General features: G+C 34.8%; 2 pseudogenes; both read left to right on the forward strand.

The window, feature by feature from the left end:
• The first annotated feature begins 9,930 nt into the window (after nucleotides 1-9,930).
• Nucleotides 9,931-14,762, forward strand: LOC101289530 (olfactory receptor 2AK2-like; annotated as a pseudogene).
• A 158-nt stretch (nucleotides 14,763-14,920) lies between these two features.
• LOC101289772 (olfactory receptor 2AK2-like) lies at nucleotides 14,921-17,975 on the forward strand (annotated as a pseudogene).
• Nucleotides 17,976-18,191: the final 216 nt, after the last annotated feature.

The following is an 18,191-nucleotide window of genomic DNA, read 5'->3' on the forward strand; positions in this document are numbered from 1 at the left end:
TGTGGTTGTGTTGGGCTGATCATGTGGGCAGTGAATTTGTCATTTTACAACCTTAATTTTACTAAATTCTCTGTTGGAATGGTTGGCTCTTTTTTTGTTTGTTTGTTTGATTATGAGTCTTTAATAGAACTAGGTCATACTTGGATGTGGATAAATATTGAAAGGGTTTGTGTCCACATTGGAGCAAAGCAGTAGAGATGGCTCCATTTCTGATTTCATCTTAGTTTATATAGAATGATAATAAAGATATTAACATCAATGACTATAATAGCCATCATTAAAACTAATACCTATTGAGTGCATGTTTTGTGCCAGGCAACACTGTGAGTTGCTTAGCTGAATTAACTAATATAGTTTATAACAATTGCCCTCAATAGTAGATGCTCTCATGGACCCTGATCGAAAGATAGAAGTATATTTCTGATTAAATACAACAAACAGTAAATTCCTGGTTCTGTACTCTTTGGGCAAAGTAAGTTATTCTCTTCCAACTCCCCTCCACCACTGCAATCCACCTCTACCCCCTGAGTCAATGTATAGAAACCTAAGGACATACTTCCATTTTCATACCAAGGCCACCATTTTAATTTTCCCATAAACATGCTAAGTAATTTACTTTTATTGTTATATAACACAAAAAATATTTTTCTCACACAATATGAAGTGAAAATTTAAAAAATGATAAACTGATAGACACTGCTAAGTTACTCCACTTAAAACAGATTTGAAACTCAAGAAACTTAAGGGAAATTTTCTAAGGACATATGGAATTTTGTATTTGTATTTTTGTTTTCTTTTTCTCAAGGAGTTCATCCAACACTGTACAAGTTTCAGCACGCTCAAAGTTAGATTTGTTCCTTAGTATTCTAGAAACATTTACATTAGTAATTTGATTTGAGGCAAGTGTTAACCATCAAAGGGACTTAAAATTTTATTTAAAATATGACACTCAGATTCCAAAAAACTACTCATGTTTCTGCCTAAAATGCTCATGCAGTGATTGTCTGCTCATTGAAAATTTCCTGAGGAAATTGTTATAAGGCATTTTAGAGAAAAGTGTTAGAACATATCCCAAATAAAAAATATTACGTATTATAGTTGGGGAAAATGAAGATAAAGATATGTGTTAATCCAATAGGAAGTTATACCCTAGTTAATACAGGCTGTAATAAGACTGTGTTTAGCCCTTCTGCCATGATGTGTCAGGTCACAGCGAAAAGATGGCCATCTGTGGACCAAGAAGACGGCCGTCACCAGACACTGAATCTGTTGGTGCCCTGATCTTGCACTTCCCAGCCTCCAGAACTGTGAGAAATAAATGTTTGCTGTTTAAGCCACCCAGTCTATGGTATTGTATTACAGCAGCCTGAAGAGACTAAGAAATTGGTACTGTGAAGTCGGGGTGCGGCTATAACAAATATCTACAAACAGAGAGCCTCAGTCTTCTTAGAGAATACCTGGTATGCATGATCAGAATGCTGGCAGAAATATGGACGGTAAAGGCCATTCTGATGAGGTCTCAGATGGAAACGAGGAACATGTCATTAGAGACTAGAGGAAAGGTGATCGCTGATATTAAGTGGCAAAGAAGCTGACTGAATTGTGTTCACGTCCTAGTGTTTTGTAGAAGGAAGAACTTGCAAGTGATGAAACTGGATGAAGCGATTTCTAAGCAAAGTGTTGAAGGTATGGCTTGACTCTTCCTGACTGCTTATAGTAAAATGTGAGAAGAGAGAAATGACTTAAAGATGGAATTGTTAAGCAAAAAGGGAGCGGAAAAAGATTTGGAAAATTCTCAGCCTCTTCATATTGCAAAAAAATGAGAATACTAAGGGTGTGGCCAGATGACTCTTTCATAAGGAAATTAGTGCGGATGGAAACTCCAGATGTAATCGACCTTCTCCACAAAAGCTAGGAATAGAGATGGGATTATGCCAGCTGAAACACTGCCAGCTGGTACTAAAGGAAACAGAGACAATGGGACAAAATGAAGGGAGAATATTAACTTCTTAGACCCTACAGGACGGGACCATAGAGCTATTCAGCCGTGAATATGGACTATTCTTCAAACCAAGGAAAGAAGGACCCCAGAGGTGATGGAGAGATCATCAGGGCTGCTACTCTAACCATAGGCTCAGAGTGTACTGGCCTGGGGGGCATGGCTGCTTCCACCTAGGTTCCAAAGGACAGGGTGGCCAAGCAGAGCCATGAGTTTGGGACTCCAGCCCATGAGAGCTTCAGGGCACCAGCAAAGAGCTGTCATGGGGCAAGGTCCGGAAGAGCACTACTGCAGGCCATCCCGCTGAGCTGTGGCGGTGCCCTGGCCATCCCAGTGAGTCTGAAAGGCAAAGCATGGTGCCAAAGAGGATTATGCTTGAGCCTTAAGGTTTAATGTTGCTTGCCCTGTTAGATTTTGGACTTACTTAGGACCTATTTAACCCTTTCTTCTTTCCTATTTCTCCCTTTTGGAATAGGAATGTCTATCCCATGCCTGCCCCACTGCTGGATTTTGGAAGCCTATAACTTGTTCGGTTTCACAATTCACGGCTGGGGAATTTTGCCTCCAGATGAATTGTACCTTGAGTCTCACCCATATCTGACTTAGATTTAGATGATATTTAGATGAGACTTTGGACTAAGAACTAAGACTTTAGAGTTAATGCCGGAAAGAGTTAAGACTTTTGGGGCTCTTGGGTGGAATGTATTTTGTATGTGAGAGGGACATGAATTTTGAGGGTCCAGGGGCAGAATTCTATAGACTAAATGTGTCTCCCCCCAAGTTCATATGTTGAAATTTAATACCCAATGTGATGGTGTTAGGAGTGAGGCCTTTGAGAGTTGATTAGGTCATGAGAGTGGAGCCCTCATGAATAGGAGTAATGCCCTCATAGTGAGACCCCACAGAGCTCCCTCAACGTTTCTGCCACATGAGGACACAGCTGGAACATGGCCATCTATCAACCAGGAGGCTATCTGTGAACCTCGCCAGACACCAAATCTGTTGGTGCCTTGATCTTGGATTTCTTAGCTTCGAGACCTGAGACGTTGTTGTTTAAGCCACCCAATCTATGTTATTTCTGTTACAAGAAAGGCAGTGCACCTGGATGTTTTGTTATTATCTTCTTTTTATTCTGTTTCATGTTTCCAAATATATGCTGGTTGAGACTTGCTAAAAAAAAAAAAAAAAGACTGTGTTTATATCCTCTGAAGTGTAACCTATATCATTTTACTTCTGAAGTTATTGCATTTTATGTATGTGTGTGTATTCATATATATATATATGTATATATATATATATATATAATAGGTATGTGTGTTTGCATATGTAGTGTGTGAATATGTGTGTGTATATGTATTATATATATGTATATATATATTTGTTGTTATTTTTAACCTGAGCAAACGTGTTGCCTATGTCATCTCATTTCATAGAGTTATTTTAGAGAGGTTGACTTATTAAAATCTAACCTCTTTAATTTACCCAGACTAAGTAAATCTTGTTGCAATAGAATAACATTAAGTGAATAACATGCCATTATCTAACTTCCTCTCTATGAACTTGGGTACAGTGAACCCTAACTTGCTATAACATTCGTATTGGACCTGTGGACTTTCAGAAATAAGTCTCCTGCTACCATGAGTATGGTAATCTTCTTAAGATTCTTTTAGGCAAAAATTTATTGCCTGGGTCATATAATTCCTTGAAACATCATACTTATTTTGTTCAAAATATAACAAACTATGTAACAGTTGGTTATCATTATGTACAGTCTAACCTATGTATTTTTTAAAGGTGAAATAGAAGTATGTGATAATTTTTAACAACTATATGCTAATTTTTATCTGATTGTTTTCATTTGAACAAAATTATTTTGTATATTCACACACACCTCATTTTTTTTTTGGAGTGCAGACAGCCAATGTTTTTAATTGTAGACTAGAGACCAAGTTTTCCTTAAAAGTCTTTTGCAAACAACATATAAATTTCCATCAGCCCATTTTATTTTATTTTATTTTATTTTATTTTTTTTGCGGTACGCGGGCCTCTCACTGCTGTGGCCTCTCCCGTTGTGGAGCACAGGCCCCGGATACGCAGGCTCAGCGGCCCCGGCACGAACCCGTGTCCCCTGCATCAGCAGGCGGACTCCCAACCACTGCGCCACCAGGGAAGCCCCCATCAACGCATTTTAATTTGAGCCATTAAAAGTCTTTCATAAGGTTGAGAAAATGACTTTTTTGTTTAAATTCTATTCTCCACTGAATTTTTCATGCTAAATGATTGAAGGCTTATTGTTCAAGGGGAAAAAATAACAATAATCTTACAAAGTCGTAGTATAGTAATAGTTCTGAAAATGTGTTTCAAATTATAGATTTTTCAAAAATGTATTTTTATGACTCTGCAGTAGTGCCACATTAAATAGATTAATCATTAAGAATATATGTGGTCTTTCTATGACCCTCAAGCAATACAATTTTATTTTAAAAGATTATTGAAAAAGGAATTGCTGTGATTCTAATTACTACCTCTAACTGGGGTAGTAGGGAATCATTCTTATACTGATTTTCAGCTCCACCTCTTATTCCCTGATTATTATTTTATTTCAGGTAAAATATCCTAGAAGAATGATCTTTATCTCTGTATAAGGGGCAATATACCTCAGTGGAAATGAACTTTAAATGTTTTATGAAATGAAAGACAATTGATATGTCTATCTAGTGGATAACCTATGCTTTCAAGGTAAGCATCAGGGACATGGCTTGATGCAGGTAAAGAAGTCTCATTCATGGTAAAAACCACATTCAGTATCATGTAACTGTTAAGACTGCTGTATCCTCTGAAGTCAAAAGAAACTAGTTCCTTGATGAGTTTACTGCAACACATACTTAAAGCAAAAACTGTGACTACTCTTAGACATTATATTTTAAATATTGTATTTCATTTCAATAATTACGTTAAGATTAATTTTATTATTTTTCTTGCATGCACATATTTTTAATTTGGACTATTTCTTGGATGGCTAAGTTTACACAGATATTACTTATGCAAAAATAATATAAAGGTCTGTATTTGAAGTTTATTTACTTATATTGAATTTGAATCATCTCAGGGTTACAAGGGCAAAGGGGCTAGGGAGCATCTTGGTGCAGTGAGCTAGGACCAGGATTCACTAGTCCTGTGTATCCTCTACCTAAGAGAGCATGTCCCTAGAGCATCCTTGTATTCCCAGTTACAGTAGGGAACATGTCTTCTTCTTCCTTATTTTATCTTCAAGTTTTTATGTTATGCTTAACATATAATTATAGTCCATAATATTTTGGGAATGATGAAAGTGTGTAAAGGAGGTAAAGTATTTCAAAAAGTACAAACGTATGGGGAGAATTTTATGCAGTTCTATTCAAATAAATATTCTGTAAGTCATATGGCTCCATAACAGTGCTAGCTATTAATAGTTCCATTTTTATAAACTTTTATTGTTGCCTGATAATATTGAGTAGACATATGCTCTATATCCATGGCTTTCAGTTCTACACATTTTTTGTTTCCATGCCCTGAGATGAGTTACAAATATCTTTAAATTAACCCTATAATAAAGATTTTTAATAAAAACAGAACTCAAAAGTCAATGGAACAATGCAAAAAATATATCTATGAATAAGGATAAGGATCTGGAGAGGATGAATCATGATAAAAATATGTACACATTTAATTGTTTCTTTGATGAAGTTGTTTAGGTAGAAATTTGTGATTTTCAGTTTATAGAGCTAATAATAGTAAATGAGTTCTCAAATCTACCATAGTGAATAAAAATGTTAATATTGCTTCTTCTCTCACTGCCAAAGGTTCTGGTTTTTGTTTACAACACACTTTAAGTGGATGTTATTTTAATTTGACATTAGCTGACATTAAAGGTGCTAGATGGGGGCTTCCCTGGTGGCGCAGTGGTTGAGAATCTGCCTGCTAATGCAGGGGACACGGGTTCGAGCCCTGGTCTGGGAGGATCTCACCTGCCACGGAGCAACTAGGCCCGTGAGCCACAACTGATGAGCCTGCGCATCTGGAGCCTGTGCTCCGCAACAAGAGAGGCCATGATAGTGAGAGGCCCGCGCACCGCGATGAAGAGTGGCCCCCGCTTGCCACAACTAGAGAAAACCCTCACACAGAAACGAAGACCCAACACAGCAAAACTAAATTAATTAATTAATAAACTCCTACCCCCAACATCTTCTTAAAAAAAAAAATTTAAAAAAGGTGCTAGATATTACCTAATGCACTGGAGCTATATTATAATTAGACTCTTTTAGGATTGAAATTTGTAATCTGTTTAAATCTATTGGTAAATATAGTACCATAAAATCTTCCAATCTTCAGTATATTTCTTTTTTATTAATGCCAATTGAACCTCTCATTTGGAATTTTGTCAAAATTAGAGAAATGACTTTGGATGTTGGAAGAAGAGGCTGGGACATGGGAGATTTCTTCTTATGGGGGATATGAGATACAGGATGTCTTTTAGCTACTTCTGAACTTAACATTTATTTTAGCACTTTTCCTTCATCTATTAAATGATTTATTTTTTATAATACATAATAGGTGGCATAGACAAAAATTGAGTGCTGCAACTTTATGGAGAGGGTTTTACACCATTAATTGTTTTTAATACTTACCACAGTATAAATTAATTATCCTTGGAATCAGAGTTGAGAGAAAACCTAATTAGATAACTTTTTATATGCTTATCAAAAGACTTAAAATTTCTCTCTTTATTTAAAAGAAATAAAGAGGGGGCTTCCCTGGTGGCACAGTGGTTGAGAGTCCGCCTGCCGATGCAGGGGACGCAGGTTCGTTCCCCGGTCCAGGAAGATCCCACATGGCGCGGAGCGGCTGGGCCCGTGAGCCATGGCCGCTGAGCTTGCGCGTCCGGAGCCTGTGCTCCGCAACGGGAGAGGCCACAGCAGTGAGAGGCCCGCATACCGCAAAATAAATAAAAGAAATAAAGAGGATAATAAATATATGTTTTAATCATGACACAAATTTAAACTGTATTCCAGACTGCCATGAATTCATGGGGAATCAAGTGTGATTAATACATCATTTGACCAAAAACAAATCAGAGCTAAGGGAAAGTAGCTCAGTTAACTACACACTCTAAAATTTGTCTTGTGTGTAAAGATTCTGATTAAACCCAGCACATCCACGACCTACTCTCTGAAAGTAATAAAAGACCAATATCTGACAAATTTTCTACTATTTCAATAATTTTTCTCTGTAAAATCTCGTAGGTGGCATTTCCTCCTCTTACTCTCTTGTCAACCTTTTTCAGATTCCTTCAAGCTTGATTATTTAATTCCAGATATTTATCACCATAATTACATGATGACATGAAATATACAACTTTGAAATTTAGGGTAGATTTCCATTCATTAGTTTACTAAGAAGTGCTATCTGATGATATTTATTATATTCCATAAATCACAAGCTATGTCTGTTATTCCGTTTATTTTAAAAAACATAAGCCAATTTTTATGATAAACATGTAAATTATTGTATTTAACTCTCATCGTTTGTTATTAGTAATGTGAAAATATTTTCGACTACTGTAAAGGGGATGAAAGTATATAGGAATATTACTAGTTTTAGTAATATTCAAAAAGCAATTGTTAGCTCTGTCTTTTTTTTGTTATTGCTATTTTTTGTGTCTCTTATTTCTGGGCTAGGACATTAAAAAATTTAACAGTATGGTACAATGCATTTTTAATTTTGTTTTCTGAATTAAATAAGTATTCATCTTTATATCACTGTGTTTTTTGTTTCAGGTAGAAACACTGTTCTTTGGAGTAAGGATCTATAATGATAGCCTGTTTAATAATATTTTTATTAAGAATTGGTTTCAATTAGATCAAATTATTTTTGGAATATATTAAAGTGTATAGTATCATTCTTATTTAACTTACTGATATGTTTATTTTTAGTAGGACTTGTCTGTTTTATATCAGCTTGGCTGATAACAGGTAACTATAACTTTGTAATAGATCATGGAATTCTGCTTGTCATAATTGTATTCAGATTTGCATGTTTAATTCAGCAGTGATTTTTTCAGTCCTCTTGTTTGTCATATTTTGATAACAGTGTTGGCTAGTTTTGTTGAAAATATTTTGAATTTCTTATCTTTGTTTCACAATAGCTTTATAATAAGTCTTACCTAATACTTTCAAATTTCTACTGAGGTATCAGTAATTTTCTAATTCTCTATCTTGATTTAGAAGTAACTGATAGTCTTTTACTATTATTTCTTTCATGCATAGCTCAAATTTAAAAAAATCATCCTCTCAATAGTAAAGAACACAGTTGGGTTTAAAATAGAAGAATTTGGATTTTACCTAGGCTAAAAAGCATTGACTTTGGTCAGTAATTTTATGGCTCTCTGACATTCTATGGTTCAGGAGGATTCCCATGGGGATTTTCTATCCTTCTGCCCCATTTTGCACATTCAGTATGTGCTCTCAAATTTACAAGGTGGGTAGAGGTGCTTCCTTGACATATACTTCACTCCTGTTCTGAATTTTGCAGTTAACCTTGGGAGGTATTTTATTTTATATTTAAATACAGTTTTATATATGCAGATAATTTTAGATAAATCTGGAATATTTTATTATGTCTCTTCTTAGGCTAATATTATTATATGCTTATTTCTTTTTGTGTCCTGACATACTTCATGGTATTTTAAGAAAGAAATTGTAAAGAGTGTATACATGAATTCTTGTATGCATAATGACATATTTATAAGATCTCCCAAGCTTTTCTCAAACTGTCCTATGGTTTCTCACTTATTCATTTGTATTAAAACCTTTTCTCATAGTTCAATAATACCCTTATTATTTCTCAGTATAGCAGCCTGTTATTAACACATCTATCTGTGTCAGTCTACTCACTTTGCCTCATCCCTGCTGTCTCCTTATGTAGACAGGCTGACAGTCATACATGGTTGTGATAGAGAATAGCTGTAAACTTTTGATGGACAAAATCAGTCTGGTTCATATTTAGAGTTTCAGAAACAATGTGTCATGCCCATAATATAGATACACAATAAATCCTAAGATGCTAAATTTAAATGCTAAATTTAATATTTTCTTCTGCAATTTTATTAAATGTTTTGAGACCAAGGGACCTCTAGTTAGCAGACATTATTTGCTCTGGAATTACACAAGGGACAGGTTTATGTCAGAAATTAAAGGAGAAAAAAATTAAATTTATTAGCTTTGAATCAACCATTTTTAAAATGCTACTTGAGTCAAAGTTAAATAAGTTTTAAATTTATATTTTATTAATTCATACTCAAGTTTTTCCTCATGTCTGGTATATTTTTTCCTCAATTGATTAAATCTCTTCTACATTCACAGGAAGAAGTAAACACCAATTAATTCATAAAGGCTGCATGTGTTATTATACTTTATACTATTTCATAGCCAATACAAATTCAAAATGGAGTACAGTAAACATTTAAAAATTATAATATATATGACCAACACTGTCATGACAATTTTATTATTTATACAAGTGAATTAATTAGAAGACTATGTTTATAACAAAAGAATTCAGCTACAGTGTATCACCCTGAAGATATTAATATTTACAAAAGAGGAAAATAATTTATGTTGGCAAGGCATCTCAATGTTTATTTTTATTTTCAAAATATATTTAATTCTACATTCAGTAAAAAGGTTTTTTTATTTTATTTTATAATTTGTTTAGTGGCTATTGTTTAACAGAAAAAGATTTACTGTATTGAGTAGAGAGAGATATATTCACCTAAGGTGATTCAAGAAAATTTTCTTACATTTAATAATCATCATCTTTTTCTCTTAAAGGGAAATCAGAAATGCTACATGAAATTCTCAAATATTATCTGCTTTTATATTTTTAGTTAAGCCATGAAAACAGGAAATCAAACTGTTTAAACAGATTTTGTACTTTCTCCGTCTTTTCCAATATGATCCAATCGACTCTTTTCTCTTTGCTGCCATTGCAATTCTGTTTTCGGTGGCTCTGATGGGGAATATCATACTGATTCTTCTCATCCGATTGGACACCAGACTCCACACTCCAACATACTTTCTACTCAGTCATCACTCTTTCATTGACATCATGTACATCTCCACCACTGTGCCCAAGATGGCAATTAACTTTCTGTCTAATAGTAAGACCATTACTTTTTTAGGCTGTGAGATTCAAGCATTTGCGTTCTTGGCCCTTGGTGGAACTTAAGCCCTTCTTCTTGGTTTCATGTCTTATGATCGCTATGTAGTCATCTGTCATCCATTATGTTACCCTGTACTCATGAGCAAGAATATCTGTTGGCTCATGGTCACGTGTGCATGGACCAGTTGTTCCATCAACTCTTGAATACATACAGTGTATGCATTTCAACCTCCCCTCTGTAGCTCTCAACTCATTAATCATTCTTCTGTGAAGTTCCATCCATGTTGCCATTGGTGTCTCAGGACACTTCCCAGTATGAATATATAGTAGTCCTGAGTGGCCTTATTATTCTGTTGTTATCCATGTTGCCATTGGTGTGTCAGGACACTTCCCAGTATGAATATACAATAGTCCTGAGTGGACTTATTATTCTGTTGTTACCTTTCATGGCCATTGTAGCTTCCTATGCCTGTGTGCTTACTGTGGTATTCCACATGAGTTCAGGAAATGGACAGAAAAAAGCTTTCTCTACTTGTTCCTGTCACCTAATTGTGACAAGCTCATTCTATGTGACCTCTCTCTCCACCTATACAAGGCCACCCTCCTTGCAGTCCCCTGAAGAGGATAAGATAGTAGCAGTGTTTTACACCATTGTTATACCTCTTCTGAACCCATTTATCTACAGCTTGAGGAATAAATGAGTTATGGGGGCCTTGAAGAGACTATTGGGACCATATATATTTGTACAGAAAATGTGACTGTAGGACCTCCCTTTTGGCTGAGACCGAACAACATAAAAAGCTATGCCTAGAATACTGTTTTGGAATATGCATACTCTAAGAATACTGCCTAGACAAATGTAAAGTCTATGAAAAGTTTATTAAATAAATAAAATGATAAAAATCTTGATTCTTTCCTGATATCAGAAGTACCTCACACATTGTTATTGGAATTAGATGAATTTTCAGTATAGAAGCTAAAGAAACAGTGTGATTTTCCAAATTGTTTAACTACTAAAGCAGTAGAATTCAACTCTGTTACCCCACAGTTTTCATATTATAAATATTTTAATTGCCCTTTTAGAACCTGAAATCCAATGCATGGGAAATATTATTTATCCAAACACATAAAATTAAGAGAATCTATAAGTGATCAAATGGAGCAAAGTACATAATCCACTCATTCAACAAATGTGTAATGTTTTAATTACATGTGTGACACTAGTAATAATGAAGTAATCAAAGATAAAAATGACAGATGTCTCTGATCTCATAATGTTTCTATTCCAGTTCGGGGAGATATTCAATATATAACAAATTTTGCAGTGTATCAAAAAGTAATAATGAAAAAGTAATAATGAAAAAATAAAGCAAGAAATTTTAATGGGAAATTTGCAATATTATTTAAAATTGTCCACCAAAGGTACACTAAGAAGGTGATATTTGGTCAAAGACTGAAAGAGGATTATGAAGTAAGTCAAATGGATAGCTGGTGATGTGTTTTCTGGTAGAGGAAGAAGCAAATGAGAATGTCACATGTAGAGAAAATGCTTGGCAAATTCAAAGAAGATCAAAATGTAAGTAAGTTGATGGGTTGTAGGAAATGAGTAGATATAGTGAAAACAGATTATAAAGTAGACTAATATAAAAAATTTGTGTTTAATTTAAGATGATCCAGAATCATTATTGGGTTTTGCAAAGAGGATTGAAATGGGCTGTGAAGCCATTGCAGCAGTCTCCTTGTGATAAAATATATTGGACCAAAATGGTAATTGAGGAGGACCAAGAAGTAGCCAGATTCCATATTTGAGGTTTTTTGGCAGATCTGATGTGAAATGTGATGAAATTTTAAAAGCTCAGAATTAGGCTAAGATCATGAACTGAACAAATGTGCACATTTAATTAATTAATTAAATTAATAATTTAATTAATTAAATACATTAAAAACATTTAATTAATTAATTAAATTAATAATTTAATTAATTAAATTAATAATTAATTAATTAAATGTGCACATTTAATTGTGCACATAATTTCCACTCTGACAGTAGCTCCTCCATAACAGCTCCATCATGTCACATAGCTATTATTTCATTTTTGAGATGAGAAATTTTATGATCTACTCTCTTAGCAACTTTCAATACATAATACAATACTATTAACTAAAATCAACATTATGCACATTAGATTGAAAACTTACTCCTATTCCAACTGGAGGTTTGTTCTCTTTGAACAACACCTCCCCATTTAACTCAAACCCCAGTTCATGATACCCACCATTCTAACCTCTGTTTCTACAATTATAGCTTTTTCAGATACCACATATAAGTAATATCATATAGTATTTGCTTTTCGCTGTCTGACTTTTTTTCACTTAGCGTAATGCCCTCAAGCTCCATCCATATTGTTCCTATTGGCAGGATTTTCTTTTTATTTATGACTGGAAATATTTCATTGTGTATTTATGTACCACAGTTTCTTATCCATTCATTCATTGACAAACACTTAGGTTGTTTCCATATATTGGCTTTTGTGAATAATGATGCAATAAATGTTGGAGTGCAGATATCTCATCAGTATTCTTTTTTCATTTCTTTTGGATTATTCCCAAAAGTAAGATTGCTACATCATACAGAAGTCCTATTTTTAATTTCTTGAAAAAAGTCCATACTGTTTTTCATAGTGGTTGTACCAACTTATACTCCCAATGACAGCACACAAGTGTTCCTTTTTAGCCACATCCTCAACACCTGTTACATATTGTTTTCTTGATAATAGTCATTCTATCATGAGTGAGGTATTATGCCATTTTGGTTTTGATTTGTACTACCCTGAAAATAATAATGTTGAGCATTAATTTTATGTACTTGGTGACCTTCACATATATTCTCTGGAAAAATCTATTCTGGTCTTTTGCCGACATTTAATTGAAATTTTTATTTTTTTGCTATTGAGTTGTATGAGTTTTTTAATATATTTTAACTCCTTAAATATATGGATATATGGTTTGAAGATATTTTTTTTCCCATTCTGGAGGTTATATTTAACTTCATTGATCCTTTATTTTGCTATTCAGAAACATTTTAGTTGGAGCATTTCCTGCAAGGCAAGTCTAGTGATGATGAACTAACTCCATTAGCTTTTCTTCGCCTGGGAAAGTCTATTTCTCCTATATATCTGAATGATAACTTTGCTGTATAAAGTATTCTTGGTTAGAAATTTTAATCATTTAACACTTTGAATGTGTCATTTCACTCTCTCCAGGCCGGTAGAGTCTCTGCTGAGAAATTCGCTGATTGACTAATGGGGTTCCATCGTGGGTTACTTTTTTCCCCCGCCTTCCTTTAAGATTCTTTTTATATCATTGATTTTTTGAGAGTTTAGTTATAATGGTACACAGACACTTTCAGTAACATGGCAATGAGCAAAACAAAGAACATGTCCAGGTCCATATATGTGGAATGTGGAAGTCATTTCTTCCATTAAGATAAGAAGAATGCAGTGAATATTTGTAAAGCCATATTCTTTCACTCACAGACCCCAACTATCCATCCACAAGAAATTGTCTGGGAAAACCAGTGCTCACAGAAGATAATTTTTACACTTATCATGGTAGATAAATCAATATGGATCTTGGAAAAGGAAGACTATTCTAGAGGAAAATTCCAGGAGCAATAATTACAAAATGAGAAAACTATTCAACAAGAAAAAAATTGGCTTTATTTATGAATGTTCTTCAACCAAAATATAGGGTGCATTCAAATGAGTGAGATTTGGGAATGTCTATGGAACAATTCTTGTGTTGTTCCTAATCTTGCTTTCCACATGGGCGTGTATATTGCTGTTCTCAGGATCCTGATTCATCAACTATGTTAGGTATTTCAATGACTTGCATTTTATGAGTCATAAGATAAGTGAAGACATTTTGGAACCTTCTGCATACCTGCTCATCATCCATGACTAAATGAGACTTTTGGTTGTCTCTGGAGGAAAGTGTTGAGAATATTTTCTTTGAGTGAATTAGCTGACCAAACATTTGGTAATCAAAAAAAGTTAACTCCTTAATTAGTGATTTTAGTTCACAATCTCTTTTCTACTTATCTCCTTTGCAAAGTTATTCTCATTTGTAAATATTTTCTCTCTCAAAAAAAGCACAATTTTATAATTGACAAGAATTATGATGGAGCAAGATGAGAGAATAAGAGTTTCCTCTGTTTGCATTTCCCACAGCAACAAGAACGTGGCAGCCATCCAAGAACAAAAATGGCTTTTGAGGAGTTTCGTAAGCCCAGTAGGAAACTGTGAAACTCCAGCGGAGCCCAAGATCAAGAAAGACATCTTTGAGAGGGCATGCCTGACCCACTTGTCAAGGTCTTTGACAGTGGTCCTCATTATGGACTCAGAAAAAACCCCAATCCCCTGTGGATTCACCTACAGCCCTGTTAACCTTGGTCCTGTCACCAGCACTCTCCACAAAGAGATCTCAGAAAAGCCACACATCCATTGCCAATGAAGCAGGCCTGCAGAGCCCTGTCCTCACTGTGGACACTGAAGCAGCCCTGTGACTTAGTTCCTGCCCTACTCTATTGTGGTAGAGAGCCAGTCTCACCTCTTGAAAAACTGCACAGTTTCCCAAGAGGAGCCCTTCCAGGGACTTGGTGGGAGCCACATTTACCCACAAAGCTTGTAACAGACCTGCTTTCTGTAGGCTTATCTGTGTACCATGAGGATAATCCTTGTACCAGCGACAGCCCTACTGACCAAGGACCTGAGGGAGTCCCATTCAACCAGAGACCTCAGAAGATCCACACTTGCCTCAGACCTTGGTAATTGGCCTGACCAAAACAGTATTAAAAATAACTAGAGATAAATAAAGTCCATAATGTATAGACAATATAAGAAGATGTAAAGTGTAGCATAAATAAAAAACAAGTGGGGAGTAAAACTGTTGAATTTTTGTCTGCTACTGAAGTTCAAGTTATATTAGATTGAAATAGGCTGTTATGACTATAAGATGCTTTATATAAGCCTCATGGTAACCACAAAGCAAAATCTTATAGTAGATATACAAAAGATGAAGAGAAAGGAATCAAAGCATACCAGTACAAAAAATAAACATATTACAAAAGGAAGACAGTAAAGAAAAAGAAAGGAACATAAGAACAACAAAACAGTTAGAAAACAATGACCATGGGCTTCCCTGGTGGCGCAGTGGTTGAGAGTCCGCCTGCCGATGCAGGGGACACGGGTTCGTGCCCCAGTCTGGGAAGATCCCACATGCCGCGGAGTGGCTAGGCCCGTGAGCCATGGCTGCTGAGCCTGCGCGTGCGGAGCCTGTGCTCCACAACGGGAGAGGCCACAACAGTGAGAGGCCCACATACGGCAAAAAAAAAAAAAAAAAAACAAAAACCAATGACCATAATGGCAATAGTTTTCCCTTGCCTATCAATAATCACTTTAACTCTAAACACATTAAATTTTAGAATCAAAACACATAGAGTTTCTGAGTGGCAAAAAACTAAGACTCAACTATATGCTGCAAACAAGAGACACACTTTAACTTTAAGATCATATTTAGGCTAAAAGTGAATGGTTGGAAAAAGATATTCTATGCAAGTATTAACCAAAATAAAGCAGTACTGGCTATACATATAGCAGACCAAATAGTCTTTAAGACAAAATCTGTCACAATGGACAAATAAAGTCATTATATAATGAAAAGGTAGCCAACTCATCAAGATATAAAACAATAGTAAATATGTGTGTATTCAACATTAGAACACTAATGTTCTAATGTTGAACAAATATTAAGAGAATTGAAGAGAGAAATATACACAGTACAGTAACAGTCAAGGACTGCAACACTCACTTGCAACAATAAACAATAGATAGATCATAAACACAGACTGAGGAAATGACTGACTTAAACTGATCTTTAGACCAATGAACCTAACAGACGTGTACTGACATACAACAGCAACTAAACACAAATCATTCTTCTGAAGTTCTCAGAAGCATTCTCCAGGATAGCTCTTATATATGGTCACAAAATAAGTATGAACCAGTTTAAGAAAATTGAGATCATATCAAATATCTATTTTAATTACAATGGTAGGAAATAGAATGAATATTAATGAGAAATTTGAAAATTTTACAAATATGTGGAAAATTAAAATTGCACTCTTGAAAAACCAGTGGGTCTAGGAAGAAGAAAACAAGTGGGAAATCAAAAAGTCTCTCGAGACAAATAAAAATATATTAAAAAAAACACATATGGGACACAGCAAAAGCAGTTCTAAAGGGAATGTTTATAGTGATGAACACTGATGTTAAGAAAAGAAAGAAATTAAACACCCTTTGTTTGCATTTTAATGACATAGGAAAAGAAGAACAAACTAACCTCAACATTAACAGAAATAAATATTTTTTAAAAGAATCACAACAAAAATAAATAAAATGGAGATTAGGGAACACAATAGAAAGAAACTTTAGCTAGACAACCATAAAAAAGGAAGGAATCAAATAAATAATATTATTAATGGAAAAAGTGATATTACTCTGATTGTACAGAAATATTAAGGATCATAAGAAAATACTGTGAACAATTATTTGAAAGCAGATTGGATAACCCAGAAAAGAATATCCTGAACAGGATAAATTCCTAGGAACATGCAATCTTCCAAGACTGAAATCATGAAGAAATAGAAAATCTGAATAGATCAATAACAAGTAAGGAAATTGAAGTAATAATCAAAATAATCTCAACAAATAAAAGCCAAGGACTAGATGTCTTCATGGGTGAATTCTACTAAACATTTAAATAAGAATTAAAGCCAAACTTTCTCAAATTCTTCCAAAAAATAGCAGATTTGGTAAGAACACTACAAGAAAAGATAATTGCAAAATATACAGATTTTATATTTCTGTCTTTTCCAATTGGGACAAATAAACACTTGCCATTTTGTTGTCATTACAAACTTCTTTTCAGTAATTCTGAAGGGGAAATATCATAGTGATACTTCCCATCCAGTTGTATCAATACATCTGACTCCACAGTCCAATGTACTTTCTACTCAGCTCTCTTTCATTGACATGATGTACTTGTCAACCACCATGCCCAAGATGGCAATTAATTTTCTGTCCAATAGTAAGACCATTACTTTTTTAGGTTGTAAGATTCAAACATTTTTGTTCTTGACACTTGGTGGAACTGAAGCCCTTCTTCTTGGTTTCATGTCTTATGATCGCTATGTAGCCATCTGTCATCCTTTACGTTACCCTTTACTCATGAGCAAGATGATCTGTTGGTTCATGGTCACATGTGCATGGACCAGTTGTTCTGTCAACTCTTTAATACATATGCTGTTTGCATTTCAACTTCCCTTCTGTAGCTCTTGACTCATTAATGTCTTTTTCTGTGAAGTTCCATCCCTGGTGCTTGCTATTGGTGTCTCAGGATACTTCCCAGTATGAATATACAGTTCTCCTGAGTGGCCTTATTATACTGTTGTTACCTTTCACGGCCATTCTAGCTTCCTATGCCTGTGTACTTACTGTGGTATTCCAGATGAGTTCAGGAAAAGGACAGAAAAAAGCTATCTCCACTTGTTCTTCTCACCTGATTGTGGCAGGCTTATAAAAGGACGAGGGAGCAGCAGAGTTCTACATCATTATCACACCTTTTTTTGAATGCATTTATTTATACCCTGAGGAATAAAGGGGTTATTGGGGTCATGAAGAGATTGTTGAAGGCATGCATATTTATACAGGAACTGTGACTTTAGGAACCCCTTACTGATTGAGATTAAGCACAATTAAAACCTGTCCTTAGAATACTGTTTTAGAATATATAAAAGCTAAGCAATATAAATAAAATAAAAATTGATAAATGTCTTGATTTTGGGGGGTTTCAGAATTTACTTAAACATTGTTATTGGAACTAGATGGATTTACAATCTGGAATCTGGAAAAAGAGTGTTGTTAACCTTGTTTGT

This window comes from Orcinus orca, chromosome 3, assembly GCF_937001465.1.
Source record: "Orcinus orca chromosome 3, mOrcOrc1.1, whole genome shotgun sequence".
Taxonomy (NCBI): Eukaryota; Metazoa; Chordata; class Mammalia; order Artiodactyla; family Delphinidae; genus Orcinus; species Orcinus orca.